The sequence below is a fragment of the Vicugna pacos genome, chromosome 25, assembly GCF_048564905.1.
Source record: "Vicugna pacos chromosome 25, VicPac4, whole genome shotgun sequence".
NCBI classification, from domain to species: domain Eukaryota; kingdom Metazoa; phylum Chordata; class Mammalia; order Artiodactyla; family Camelidae; genus Vicugna; species Vicugna pacos.
In genome coordinates, this window is record NC_133011.1 from 15,355,954 (window position 1) to 15,370,989 (window position 15,036).

Here is a 15,036-nt window from a genome sequence, read left to right on the forward strand (position 1 = left end):
CTGAAGTTACAATCTTCCTTCCAAAATATGTTAATCCAACTATACCAAAATGCCAAATCTGAGAACACAATTAGGCGTGTGTGTGTGTGTGTGTGTGTGTGTGTGTAGGCTTTTGCATTTGTAAATCACCATGCAGATTATCTGAAGGCATACTTAGGTATATAATTTAATATAATGTTAGACCCTAGGTTGTAATCCAAAATCATGAGCATGGATAAGTCATTTAAAATATATGATTTTAAATTTCAAAATAAAATTAATGATGACATGAAGTTATTTTATCATCCACATGTCAATGACTTTTTTCTGTATAAAATTGCCTGAGAACTACATATATAAACAGAGATTCCATTGTTTTTTTTTATTTTTAAAAAATCACATTTGTGCATATGAATGATTATTTTTCTTGTACTATTTTTAATGCTGCATTTTTACTCTGGTAGGAAAAGGGCATGCCTTGGATTTCTTCCCTTTTTTTGAGCAATGTGTTTGTTATTACTCGTGAAGAGTTTTATATCTTACTCGTTGGCTGTATTCTGCTTTCTGAGCATAAGTAAATTAATGAAAATATTGCTTGTTTAACCCCTTTTGTATTTCCTTTAATGAAACATTCTTTCTTATCTATGTTCCTCAATGTTTATCTGAAGTCACATCCCATTATGTAAAAGAAGGAAGTATTTGGCTTATTTTCACAGAATTGTTTGACACTTAAAGGCTTAGAGAAAATTTGATTTATGATCTGTAACATGAACTCAAAGTACAGAAATGAACAATATTCTGAGGTCTAAATTCAACTACTGATATAAGAATTCAATTGATTTCCTTTGGTAATTTGAAATTCCTCTTCATCAAAAACAATCTGAAACTGTTCTTTTTCCTGTGATTTATAGATTATTACATCAATATTTAAAAGGTAAGTAATATGTGATATCTTCTGACAAATATTTATCAAATGCCTATTATGACCGATTTTCATGATGTTTTAATTATTAACTTCATGTTTTGCTTATGAAAACAAAAGAGGAGTATTTCCAACATAAAGAAATTAATAAAGATCTACAGATTTTAAAAATGCATTTTGAAGGAAAAAAGATGGGTGAAATACACTGAATATTTTTTAAAATAAATATTAAATGATGCCAAAAAATGATAGCAAAGATTATATATCTTCTTATTGATATGTTTATGATGATGGTATAATGATATTTGGAAAGAATTCTGAGAGTAAATTATAAAATACTAGTAGATAGGAGGTACTTAAATGTTAATGTCATTAGGCTTTTCCCTATTCACTTTCTTATCCTCACTAAGTCATGTTTGAGCATGCAAGGAGCTTACAGTCTGCTCATTTGTCCTAGGCAGTATGTTAATTTATTCTGTTAAAAAGAGGGTTAAGGGAACATCAGTGTAAGAATAAGATGATGAGATGGTAAGTATGAAGCATCCATAATCCTAACAATATAACCTCAGATGCCCTTCCCAACTTCCTATAGTTTCCAAGGAAGACAACTGAAGATTTTTCTATTTTGCTGCCTCTTGGTGATGATCTGTTTACACCATCCAGCATAAAAGTATAATATATTTACTTCTCTTAAAAATATACTAATTCCATCTTTCATCAGTAAAAATTTAGTACAAATAATGAAGTAACTAGTACTTATTGTTTGATTTGTGGCAAGTTTAAAAAAGGTGAACTAACATCTCAAGATTAAATGTTGGACTAAAATAAAACTCAGGCAGTCAGACTCTAGGGACAATATTCCTAATCTCATTATATTCACTAGAAAGATAAAGATTAACAGATTATCAAGAAACTATTTCTTCCTTGAGGGGTTCTGGCACGGGTGGTAAGGGAGACAGAAAAGCAAATAATTGCTGCAGCCTTGTAAATGGTAGAACAGAGGTGGTCAGAGGCTCCAGGGGAAACAGGAAAAAGCTCTGGCGCTGGGAAGGTAATATCTGAATAAAGTCAGATGGATAGGAGTTTACCAAGTCAGCACAATTAGAAGAAGAAAGAAGGGAGAGAAGTGCATTCTAGGAAGAGATAAAAGCATAGCCAGAGCTAAAAAGAACGAAACATGAGTAATATGTATTAAGGGAACATGTTCTGACTAGAATCAATGTGTTTGTAGGTAAGAAAAGAGATGGGTTTGAAGGGGTAGACTCCATGAGTCTTCTTAATAGGGCTGAATTTGACAATTGGAGGCACTGAAGAAGTTAAAGAAAAGAATGAAATGGCCAAACTTAATATTTTGGAGGGAAATTTCTGACAGAGGATAGATGGGTTGTAAACAATAGAGAGGTACTGTAGCAATGGAGGCAAAATAAAATGAGAATCCTAAACAAAGCAATGACATGATAATGGTCAGGAGAAAGAGGTTCTGGAAGCAGAGTCAACCAAATTTATGATAGGAAATAGGTGGTGAAGTTAAAAGAATCAGTAGGCTAAGTTCCAGGCTTGAGTGACTAGAGGAATGGTGGCATCAAAAACAAAGAGAGAAAACATAGAAGGAGGGACAAATTTTGGGAGGTCACTGATGACTCAAGGTGAGGACATGTTGAGTTGAAAGTATCTTTGTACTATCTTACTGTCAGTGAGAAAATTAATATCGAAATGTGGCTTGAACGAAATTTGAGCCCAGTTTTTCCTAAAAAGAAAAGGTATATGGAAAGTCAGTTTATAAAGAGGAAGTTGTTTGTAAGCAGGAAATCAAATGTGTCTAAACATTATACTTATATATGTTATGGGTTGAACTGTGTCCCACCCCCCACCAAGCTTTTATGCTCAAGTCCTAACCCCCTGCACCTCGGAATATGACTATTTAGAGATAGGTCCTCTAAAGAGGTGATTAAGTTAAAGTGAGATCATTAGAGTAAGTCCTAATCCAACTGACATGTGTCCTTATAAGAAGAGGAAACATGGACACACCAAAAGATGCCAAGGATGTATGTGTACAGAGGAAGACCGTGTGAGGACACAGCGAGAAGGCAGCCACCTGCGAGCCAAGGAAAGAGACCTCAGAAGAAACTGAACCTGCTAATACCTGGATGTTGAACTTCCAGCCTCTAGAATTGTGAGAAATAAATTTCTGTTGTTTAAGCCACACAATTTGTAGTATTTTGTAGTGGCAGTCCTAGCAAATGAATACAGACATTATTGTAGCCTTACCACTGTCTCCATGATATAGATGTGCTTGCTAGGAGGACCAGCTCTTTTTCACAGAGCATGCTGAAAACTCATGTCAACATCTTGTTCTTCGGATTTCATTTTTCTTAGCTCCATTTTGACCACTCTATAATTTCTACAGAGAATATAAACTCAAAGTCAGCTGTCTTAGTCACATTTACATTCTAGATTTCTTCCTGAAGATTATATCCAACATATTTCTACTGAACTGAGATGTCCATAAAATGGCTGAGGCTCCTATTTTATTTGAGCATGTATTATTTCTACACCTGACTAACCTCACTGCTGTATCATAACTTCCTTGTCAAAAGGTAACCTTGTCTTCACGGAATTCCATAAAATTGCCCAAGTGACCACCCACATTTACATCTATATCCGCACAATGATCTGGAGCCCTGATTTCCACTCAGACAAAACACATAGATGTTCATGTCATCAGTGAGAATTTTAGAGGCATAAGTTAAAGGATTGAAATAAATCTGTCTAAAATTAATTACTTTTTAATTTATGAGTTTCAACTTCATATCAGTTGATAATCATTTAAGCATGAAAATGTGAATAAGCTTAAAAATTTTTTTTTCCAGTAGACCATATTTATAACAGCCTATTAGTCATTTTGAAGAAGATTCTATCCTTATCTTATGATTTACAATTAGGTATTACTAGATAAATCATTAATTATTCATTCAATAAGTAAATGTTCATTAATTACTTACTCTGAGTCTGGCATTGTGCTAGGCACTGGTGTTACAGACAAGCCTGTACTCCACACCTTGAGCCCTTACAGGCTTCCTGGGGTAAAAGAAAAGGGAATCATTAAAAGGTTTCAAGGAGCCACTTGGCCTTATTTACCTTAGTTCCATTTATTACCTTGGCAAAAAAAGTATGCCTACTTACAACATCTTTAATCTAACTTCAAATCACACAGTGCAGAATAAGCAGCTATTGGAAGGTGAAAGTGCTCTTACAGCTTGTGATGCGAGGAATACGCTGGTGATTATATTTGTGAAAGCTGTTTTATATTGTAGCTTTTGTCACTAGAGATTCAAAATGTCAGTACTGGGAAATAACATCTCTGGTATTATGGGCCAAATTATGTCCCCTATAGTGTTCACAATTTGAAGCCCTAACCCCCAGTACCTCAGACTGGGACTGTATCTGAAGATAAGGCTTCAAAAAGATTGTAAGTTAAAATGAAGCCATTAGGATGGGCCCTAATCCGATGTGAACGGTTTTCTTATAAGAAGAGGAAATTTGGACACACACAGATACCGTGTGTTCACAGAAGGACAACCATATGAAGAGAGAACTAGAGGGCAGCAACCTGCAAGCCAAGAAGAGAGGCCTCAAAGGAAATCATTCCTGCCAGCACCTTGATTTTGTACTTTCAGCATCCAGAACTAAGAGAAGATAAATATCTGTTGTTTAAACCACCCAGTCTATGGTAGTTCATTACGAGCGGACTAAGACAACACCAATGTGAAGGCAAGACAAGATCCATAAAATAACAACCAACTTGATAATGCAGCCGTTGTGTAATTAATTTAAGCATTGCCATATGTAAGATATTCAGATAATTCAAACCAATCCGTGGACTTCTTTTCGCGTTGTTAAATGTAAATGAGCACAGCTCACTTTCTTATAATTATGTCCTGCTGTTTAAACAATAATAACTTGTAAAGGGTGTTTAAAAATGTTTTCACTAGATGGTCTTATCAATTCAGAATCTGTAACATTTAAGGTAACAGTTCTTGTCACTGTGGCCCTTCATTTCAATACTTAATAAAGGTTTATTCAGCAATCTTCCTTTCAGTCTTTTCAATGAACCACAATCATTTTTGGCACATATACAGAACAGATCAAACTTTCTAGGATTAATAACATTAAGTCTGTCAGATTTAGGCCAGCTGGGTATTAAATTCAAACTAGACCAAATACTGGCTGAGTATAGTTGCAGCTTGTATAGATCAGATTTGGCATAAAATTCAGTTTGTGATGTAATGTAAATTGTCAAAGTGGTACTGCTTCAATTTTGTGTGGTTTATTTTAAAAGTGATATATATCATACAGAAAAATAAAGCTTAACTTAATGTGAAAATAACTACTCAGAAGAACAATAGAATGAGAATGTAAGTGGAGCATTCATTAAAAACTAAAATAAGGTTCTGCATAATAATTGAGGACTTCATTGTTTCCATTTGGATTGAACAGAAAAAGAGAAAAGGCTGAAAAAGAGTAAGATGCTATCTTTGCTTTCCTTTTACGTGAGAATTAAAAATAATTTTTTTTTCACTTTAGAATTAGGTACCTTTCACTCTCTTTAGTAAGTGTAAAATTTCCATTGCACTTTTTGCGATGGGGAAAAAAAGGAAAACTGACATGACTGGCACAACATGACTGGGTCAAAATAAGCTCTATTAACTTAATATTGTTAAAATATATATGCCTTTTGGTAACAAATTCAATATTGGTGTTTTAAACATCAAATCCATGTCATAACCACCATTTCAGTGAATTAAGGTTCTTGTCGAAATACTGTTTTGCCAAAACCAGAAAACAAAATTCCCAATGTTCTATAGGATGATTTTAAGATATATATTATAAAGGGACAACTGAATGAGTAAAATTATTTTTGGTCCTAAACCTCTAAATTACAAAGTGCAGAGAAAATATAGGCTAAAATTCAACACGAATAGCTATTCTTCTAATTGTATTAGAAAGCTAGCTATTCACATTTTTACCATTTTTAGTTAATGTACAATTTCCAAGTAAATTTATTTTCATAGACTCATAAAGTTTCTTTAAGCATGAAATAAAACAATAAAAATCACTAATTTTGAGGCCTAAAGTAATAAAAATGTTTATGTAGCCAAATATATTAAACTCTTTCAAATTACTGTATTGTTGGTTCACTCATTCATTCACTCATTCAACAAATGATTTTGACATGCCTGTTACCTGATGGGTACAGTGGTTTACAAACAGGTGTGGTCACTGCTGACACAGAGTTCATCATATAATAAGAGATTTCATAATTAAACATAAATAGGAAATAGGAAAAAATTTGATGTGCCAGGGCAATATGCAAAGTACTTAAATACAGTCTCTCATTCAATCCTTATAATACCTGTGAGATCATTACTATTTTTAGCTCCATTTTACTCAAGTAGAAACTGCAGGGTAGAAAAGTTAGGTAATAGCCTAAAATCACACTGCCTGTAAGTGGCAGAGCTGGGATTTGAACCTATGCACTCTGGCTCCAGAGCCTGTGTTTTTAACTACCTATTGCACACACTTTTCATATATAACACTGCAAATTGTAGTGAATGATACAAAGAAGAATACTGTCTATACAAAGCCAAATTTAACTTTAGGCTTTCAAGGGAATCCTCTCAAGAGCATTGATTTTGAAGCTGAGACTTGAAGAACAACTGAAAATAGGGAGAAGACAATGGTGGGAGGCGTGGGGGTAGTGTGTCAACAGAGTGAATAGCGTATCTCAAGGTACTGGTATTTTAAAACAGAGGTTACTTGGCTGAGCATTTTTTCTCCAGTCTTTGTATGACGAGAGCCAAAATGTATTATGTATTTTCATTCCAAAAAATGAATTCAAATTTTTAAAGCAGAGGAAAGAAAGCTGAAAAATTTTAAAGAACAATAAAAAATGCTTAAAAAACACAATAGATTGCAAAATTGCTTTGCAGCATACACAGGTTTTTGATACATGAAAAACTACTGGTAAAAATTATCATTTTCAAATGCATTTCCACCAAAAAGTCATCTTGAACCAAATTTTATCCCACCAAATTGTATGTTTTCAATTCTGTCTGCAGTCAGGAAAAGTTGCCAGGCAGAGGGATTAATGTATACAAAAAATAAAGGTGTAAGACAGCATGGTTTGTTCGCAGAACTGCAAAGAACTTGAGTTGATTGAGATTTATAGTGACGTGTGGGGAGGAGAAGCTCTCACGGAGCAAGGAGGCTTCCCTGGTGGGACAGGGAAGTAGGAACCAGATTGAAGGGGAAATTATAAATCATACTAACAGTTTTATCCTTTAGGTAATGGAAAACTTTAGAAAGTTCTGAGTAGAGATTTGCATTTTAGGAAGCTCTGTCTAAGAGAAATAGAACCCGAGAGAAACATGAAAACCAGAAAAAATAAAACCAGACTGTCCAACATGCCAGCATTTAAAATTTTCTGTTAGTTGATAAAACAGTAAATTCATAATGCTACCAATGGCAAAATGAAGTATGAGGAGAGAAATATAAAAACATACATTGCAACCTAAAGTATCAAGTATATTTTATTTATTGTAATTTTTTGAAAGGTAATCAACATAGACTTTCTATGGGGACATCAAAGAACCTGATGAGCTAACATATGTAAAAGCATCCAGCAGATCCCTGAAATATAATAGATGCTCAATAAATACTATAGCATTTCATTGGCTAAGTTCCATTACCAGCCACATTTTGAACTGTAGTAGTATTTACACTCTTTATTTGGAGAGAAACACCATTTTAAGAGAGATCAAAGCAATAAATCTAAGGGGACAACAGTTTAATTTATTTTGTAATTTGAAATTTACAAACATTCATTGCATGAATTACTTGTGTATCTAGTGATAACAAGGCAAGAGTAAACATTGAAAGCCATGTCTTAACCTTTCTTCTCTTCAGACTGACTACCAACTCATCAAGACACCATTCTAGACCTCAAAATGTTATCTTGTTGTCAAGATTCCAACAATGGCATTCTCTGAACTAAACTCCTATGTCTAAAAAATTAACTTCAGGGTCCAAGTAAAAGAAGCTGAAGTGGGAGGTAAAGAAAATATATGTTATGTCTCAAGCTCTGTAACAGTTATAAATGCCCCTCACTTCACTCTAGCAACATCCCTGTAAAGTATCCTTGCTTATGTCAATGGGGGAACTAACACTCAAAGAGATTACGTGATGCACATCCCTCTGTAAGCAGGTGGATGGAGTAAAAGAGCTTAGTCTTTGGCATCAAACACCTCTGGGTTTCAGTCCCACTCTTTCCTCTATCTACAGCATGTCCAGGGAGAAGACCTTATCTTAGTCACTCTTTTGTCTCCAGCATTTAATGGATCAAATGATTCAGAACAGAAGATTAATAAATACTGAAGGAAAAAAAGGTTGAAGAAAATTTTATAATGTAGCAACACAGAGCTCATTTTCAGGAAAGAGTTCAGGACACAATCATTTATGAATTCAACACATAATTAGGGATTTATTTCTACATGTGTCCTAGAAGAGCCATCATTGATTAATTAAAATGATCCAGAGAAAAGATGAAGTAAGTCAAATAAACAACAGAAATTGACCTGTACTTCCCAAGTTATCAAAAAATAAAGATGATGTAACAGTAACTAACTGCTAGTTGTTCCCTAATACCTATTTTCCCATTTTCCCACTACAATTGAACTTCCAAATTTTAGCTAATGATATGACTACCTGGAATAACAATCACGTTCTCCTGTTTTTCTCTTATCTAACTATAGCCACACGATTAAGTTCAGGCCAAGAGAATGTAAGAAAAAGTGATGTGTGCAGCTTCTAGGATAAGTTCTTAAAGGGAAAGGGTACGTCCTTTACCCCACTTTCTCCATCCTGCTTTCTGGAATGTAGATACAATGGAGCATCATCTTGGACCATGAAAATGAGGACAATAGCATCTATGCTATGGATGATAGAGCAACAAGACCGAAGGAGCCTGGGTCTAGTCTTCGAGCTAAGCAGCCAAGCTACCACCTCATACCACCTACTTGCATACTATTAAGGTGAGAAAAACATAAGCTTCTATCTTGCATAAGCCATTATTATTCAGGGTCCCTGTTACATGACTCTGAACCCAAATGCTCATTTACACCATTGGAACCTGTGATGGCAGGGTTCTGTTAACTAACTCGTTCTGTCTTCCAATCTCAGGATTTCCTCCCTCCTAATCAGTTGGAAGCCAGGAAGGCATTCACTGGGAATCAAAAATTAGCTGACACTTTAACGGTGCAAGATGACTGTTCGAAGTACTCCTAAGTTCACTGAAACGTTTCTTTTCAAAAACTGGGAAAAAAAATCATTTTAATCAAATGGATTTTATTCTTCTCAGTGTGACAGAAACAAAATATGCCAAAATATACATCACATCCGGTTCTTATTTTGAAAAAATATGATGTCAAAGGGCATATCTACATCTGTGTGCCTTTCTCTCTCTCTCTCTCTTTTCCTTCTGTCTTTTTTTCTTATTTTAAATCTGTAGAAGACCCAGGACTTTGTGAACTAAGTTGGCCAATGCCAAAATAAATTTTAAGCCAGGAAAAAAGTTTTAAACAAGCCACTTTGCAAATGACCAGTAGATAGACATATTCAATGTCCCAGGTCATGTAGAATTGTCTTTACATATTCTTTTAAATCTACTCTAGCTTCTAGTCTAGACTGTATGTATATTTAACTTTTAGGTAGAAAATAAAACTCAGTTGCATGCCGAAATGTCTAATTTGTGAGCATTTTGCCTACTATTTAAACGGGTGTGAGTTTTGAAAAATTCAGTAAAATAACTCCCAGTCATGTCTCTTTATTACAATTTTGGAGCACTGCAACCTACAAGCAATTCACTTAACCCTGCGAAAGCTTGTTTTTTTTGACCTATGAAGTGAGAATAGTAAGTGTACTTGACTCAGGATTGTGACTTGAAACACTGATCAAGCACTTTGCAGAGTGTCTGGCACATTATAGGAGCTAAGTAAATATCAGCTATTGTTTAAATTATTATTGCAGTTGTTATTTGCCACAGATAGTTACAGTGTCTGTGCTCTAAAAATTGATCTTCCTGTAGGAAGGTGATATTCCTTGACTGCATACTATCTACTCTAGTTGCTTAGTGCAAATAAGTTTATGCTGAACAATCTATGTATTTGCAGAGTGGCTGGACAGGATCTAGAATTAGCCTACATTCATAAAACAGAAAGAACTAATGATGCAAAGTAAACTTCTCAATTAGCTCTTTAATCTTAGCTACTTGAAATTTACATCATTCCTGTGGGGCTTTTTGTTGAATAATAGTCAAATCAATGCTTACTTGATTACTATCTGTTTTGTTCACTAAAAAAGTACCTTTTATTATTAACAAAGATTTATTACTACTCTATTTACTTTGCATTATTCTGAAAGATTATTGAAGGGAATATTTAAATTCCTTATGGCTTTTCAAAATAATGATAGGTTAAAGGTATATATATATATATATATATATATATATATATATATATATATATATATATGATGTGTGAGTGTATGTGTATAGCATGTAGTAAAATAAAAGTTTCTAGTAAATACTATGACTTTGGAGGAAAAATAAGAATGTTCACCTGTGTGTCACTGACAGCTATGAGCCTAAAATAAAATTAAGAAATTACACAATGGTAAAATGTACTGGAGCTATACTTTTTAAAGGCATGTATCAAATAAAAATGAGAAGATGATGTAAAGCAGAAATACACATTTGTGAAACAGATATTGTCATAAAATACATTTAATAATTATACACTCATATCACTTCTCTGGGATCAAGGAAGATCTCAGATATAATTCCAGGGTGAGAAATTGTTACCAACTAGATGATAATGCTCTGTTCATCACCAGTTCGTGCCTATAAAAAACTGTTTAGTATTTACTCTACAGATTATCCACACTCATTTAACACTCTCCAGTTACCCTCCCCCAACCCTTACACCCTTCCCACCCCATCCAAGATAAACCAAGAAAAGCATAAATTCCCTTAATTGAATAAAATAAAATAAAACTTAATCTTATGTCCTGATTGTTTCTTTTAAAGTACTGAAGTACAGCCATTTTGCTTAATTTCTTTTCAAATCATTTGTATTTGAATATGGCTAACACATGATACTTACAATATAAAAAGACTTAAAATACCAGATTTTAATAATCCTTAGGTGGCTGTATGCAAAGCAGATGTTCTATTATGCTTTCCAGATGCTAGCTGTAAGCACAATTAATTAAAGACAGTGCTTACATATCATTTTAGTACATTTCAGTACATAGTTAAAACTATGTTAGAGAAAAGGGAGAATGAACAAAAGCCAGGACTACTTAACTGCAAAGAGAATTGCCAGGAAAGATTAAGTTCACATATGTTATGCCAACAACAGGCAGAACTAAAAAGCAATTGTAACCAAACTTAGAAGTGCTTGCCTGCTGCACTGTGACAGCACCAAGAATGATAAAATGCCTACTTTGTTCACAGCTTTGCACTCTGCAAGCCTTTGGCGAGGTTTCAACCAAGTTTATTAGGTATTCCAGAGATCTTCAGACAACCTAAAATGCCAATCCACACTTTTGGAATGTAGCAACCTGACAGAACTCAGTTTATGCAGTTTTATCCAGTTTTCTAGAGAAGACAGTTTTTACATTTCAAACAATACTAACTGTTTTCTATATTTACTTTACTCTTTCAGTGCATGATATGCTAATGAGTCTCTATTGAGCTCTGCCTTGTCTTTTCGTGTGCTCTATAAATTATCTCTAATATTTATTCAACTCAATGAGCACTGAGTACCCATTACATAAACTTTACATTGTGTCTTTCATACCAACTTTACCTTATTTGCCACAACCCCTAGTACACTCAGTATCCAGTAGCTTTTCTCAAGGCAGGGAACACAGGTTAAGTTGTTAACGCACAAGTGTAAAAGATTATCTCCTTTGGATCAACCAAGTGACGTATATTGTTTGCAAAGCATAGTGCTAACTCCTTACAAACAAATGTGAGGTAATCAGAAAGGGAAAATCAAATATGCGAAATGACTCACTAATCAGCTATTCTCTGGATTTCACTCTTGGGTTTCCTTAGGAATATGTTACACTTAGTTTCTAAGCTGCAATAGAAGAAGCTGATTCATTTTTACTCTAAATACAACTTACAGATACTTCGATTTCTTTTTCTTTACTTGGTCAATTTCAGTGTGTCTGTTTATATAACAGTGGAGTAAAATTGAACATGGACCTTGGATTTTCTGATTAATGTTAAATTTTATAAAAATGTTGGGATTTACCAGTTTTTGACTTACCAAATGACAATTTCATGTAATTCAACCTATAAAAATTCTGCTTTGTAACTTGAAAATACTGTTTCATAAAATCAGTAGCCTGAAAACGTTCACATTTAATTCAGTGAAATTTGAATTGTATTCATACAATTAATTTGATGACTTTAAAATGACATTTTATTTAAAAAAATAGCAAGAGACAGAAAGATGAAAATTATATAAAAGTAAGTTATACTGTCCTCTAAAGTGAAAGTAAATCCATGTGATGCATTCAAGGAAGCATCCTCTTTCTAAGATACAAGCTGACATTACAAAAGATTTGTTTTTTAACAGTCTACTTTCAAGAGTGTTTCCTTTTGTCCAGTGGTGCAAGAGATGGGAATAAAATAGATATAAAGTGCTGAATGCAGATGTGTCACCTCTTAGAGACCAAATTTTAGCTGAGTTCATTAATTTATTCCCTCAACTCAATTACTACTGAAAAGTGACCACACAAAAATACACCAAAAAAAAAAAAAGTCACTTGATGTTAATCAAAGTCTCAGAACCATATGGCCACAAAAGTGAATTCCCCATTTAAGTTCCCAAGGCATCATCCTCCCACTGGATCCCCAGGTGCATCTGACTTCAAGGCCTACATGGATATACCTGCAATTTGATGAAAACAGATAAACAGATGATTAATCAAATCAAAAGAACAATAAAAACTCTCTCCAGAAGAGACAAGGGGGGAAATGAGCATATTTTTCTGGCAAGAACATAGGGATAATTGTGTTATTGATTAGTCTCCCCTAGCTGATTAAATTTTGCTTGGTAATAGTGGCTGCTCACAGGTACAACTGAGTACATTACTGAGTTCAGCACCTTGGCCTTTAACAAAAACAAAAGCATGTCATTCTATAAGTGCACACACCCGAAAGTGTTTTCTGCTCTGTAAAGCACTTTCTAAAACTTGATCATCTATGTTATATAGTTCTATGATTATAAGGAATTTATTCCAGATTCTCTACCGCAATACAGCTGACATTTTGGTAGCAAGATCAGTAGTTTACAAGTGTCCAAGTTGTCTTTTAGAATTAGCAAAAAGAACGCTGAGGGTTGGTTTGAATCTTATGCTAAACTAAATCATTTCAGCTAACCCATTAAGCACTCATAGTGCTAAGCTTTTTCTAGTTCATTTGTTTATTTTACTTGTTTTCTGTCTCTCTCCTTCTCCTAAAAGGTAAACTCATTGGTGGCCCTGATCTGTCTCATTCATTGCTGGCTCTTTATCTCTAGTGCCTAAATAATTCCAGACACTTAGGAGAGCATAGATTAAATGTTGCTGAATTAAGTAATGAAAATTATAGTACTAACACTAGTAATGCCATTTAGCCACATATACATGATATAAATGAGTAATTTCTTGTTTGTACTTATTATCTGTCCCTTCCAAATACCATTTCCATAAATTTTACAAATTTTGCAGATATTTCTCTCAACTTCACAGCTGGGTTATGAGTAATAAGAAAACATTTATAAAGCACTTTGAATCTCTGCCATAAATCATTATATGTAAATAAAAGAGGACCTATATGGCTGACCTAATACGTGCTTCGTGTTCATTCATTTATAAATCAAAATTTACTGGGTCTCTACAGGGTAATACACACTTTCACACAAATTATCATTATTAACCTCGTTACATCCTGTAGTAGTATACTTCTAGGTTTATAGATTAGGACCAATGTTCACACTGGTTGAGCATATTAAATAGCTAGGATTTGAGCCTACTCTAATGCAGTATTTTGTCATAACCTTGTTTTCTTGTTTCTGTTTTTCCATTTCTTTAGATACTTTAATGCTGAATTATTTTCCCATCTGCACAGGGAACGTGCTATGGCAAAGGAGAATACTCATTTAAATAAAGATCCACTCACTGATCCAAAGTGTGATGGTTAAGTGCTCAGGCTCTGAATGTAGACTGTTGACAACTGATTTTGTCACTCAAGGGCAGAGTGACCTTGAGTTTAATGCCTCCATGCGTCAGTTACCTCATCTGTAAAACGAGAAATATTAATTCATGTTAATATTTAATAGAGTAGACCATTGTGGATGCCAGCAACACACTATTCTTCTTCTTCTTTTTGTTTTTCCTTCTTTTTTGCAAAGAGCTTTATTTGGCTTCTGTTTGATCCATGGCTTGGAAGAGGGCTACAGGATGGTTAAAAAGAGGCCTACTGGCTGCAGGGAGAGGCTCAGGCAGAAGCCCTGACACCAGGGTGATGCAGAGGGTCTCCACAAAGTTTTCTGGGCTCCGGAGGCTCCTAGTGATGCTTGAGGGTGAGACTTTCTAAAAGCTACTCACCCAGGGGTCATCCATCTTGATGAGTTTCACCTCCTCATCTAGGAAGTGGCTTTCCATGAAGTCACAGAGATGGGAGCTGTGCGGGCAGAGCCCAGGGCATGCAGATCCCAAAGGGCCTGGTTCAGGTTCTTCTGCAGGGTCATCTCAGCTTCCATAGCATACAGGGCTTTACCTCATTCATCCTGGGATGGCTTCTGCTCATCCTGGAAGAGGCTGCAGCCACCATGCTGGTTTTATGTCCTCAACAGATCCTCCATGCCCTCAAGCTTCTCCTTTGTCAGCGCAAGGAAGGAATGACCCACACCCTCCAGAGCCACACCCTGAGAGAGGTAAGTGCAGGAGGCCTGCAGATGCAGGTTGATTAGGCTGTTGTCGGCAGCCTTCACCTGTGGAATAATTCTGATAAATCTGGGAGC

General features: G+C 34.8%; 1 long non-coding RNA gene across 5 annotated transcripts in view; it reads left to right on the forward strand.

Moving 5' to 3' along the window:
- Window positions 1-7,904: 7,904 nt before the first annotated feature.
- The window catches only part of LOC140689269 (uncharacterized), a 159,416-nt gene continuing 152,284 nt past the window's right edge, over window positions 7,905-15,036 (forward strand). For all 5 annotated transcript variants that reach the window (XR_012064153.1, XR_012064155.1, XR_012064156.1 and 2 more), the window contains exons 1-3: window positions 7,905-8,012; window positions 8,840-8,991; window positions 14,869-14,949. This is a non-coding gene — a long non-coding RNA (uncharacterized lncRNA). The remainder of the gene's footprint in view (window positions 8,013-8,839; window positions 8,992-14,868; window positions 14,950-15,036) is intronic.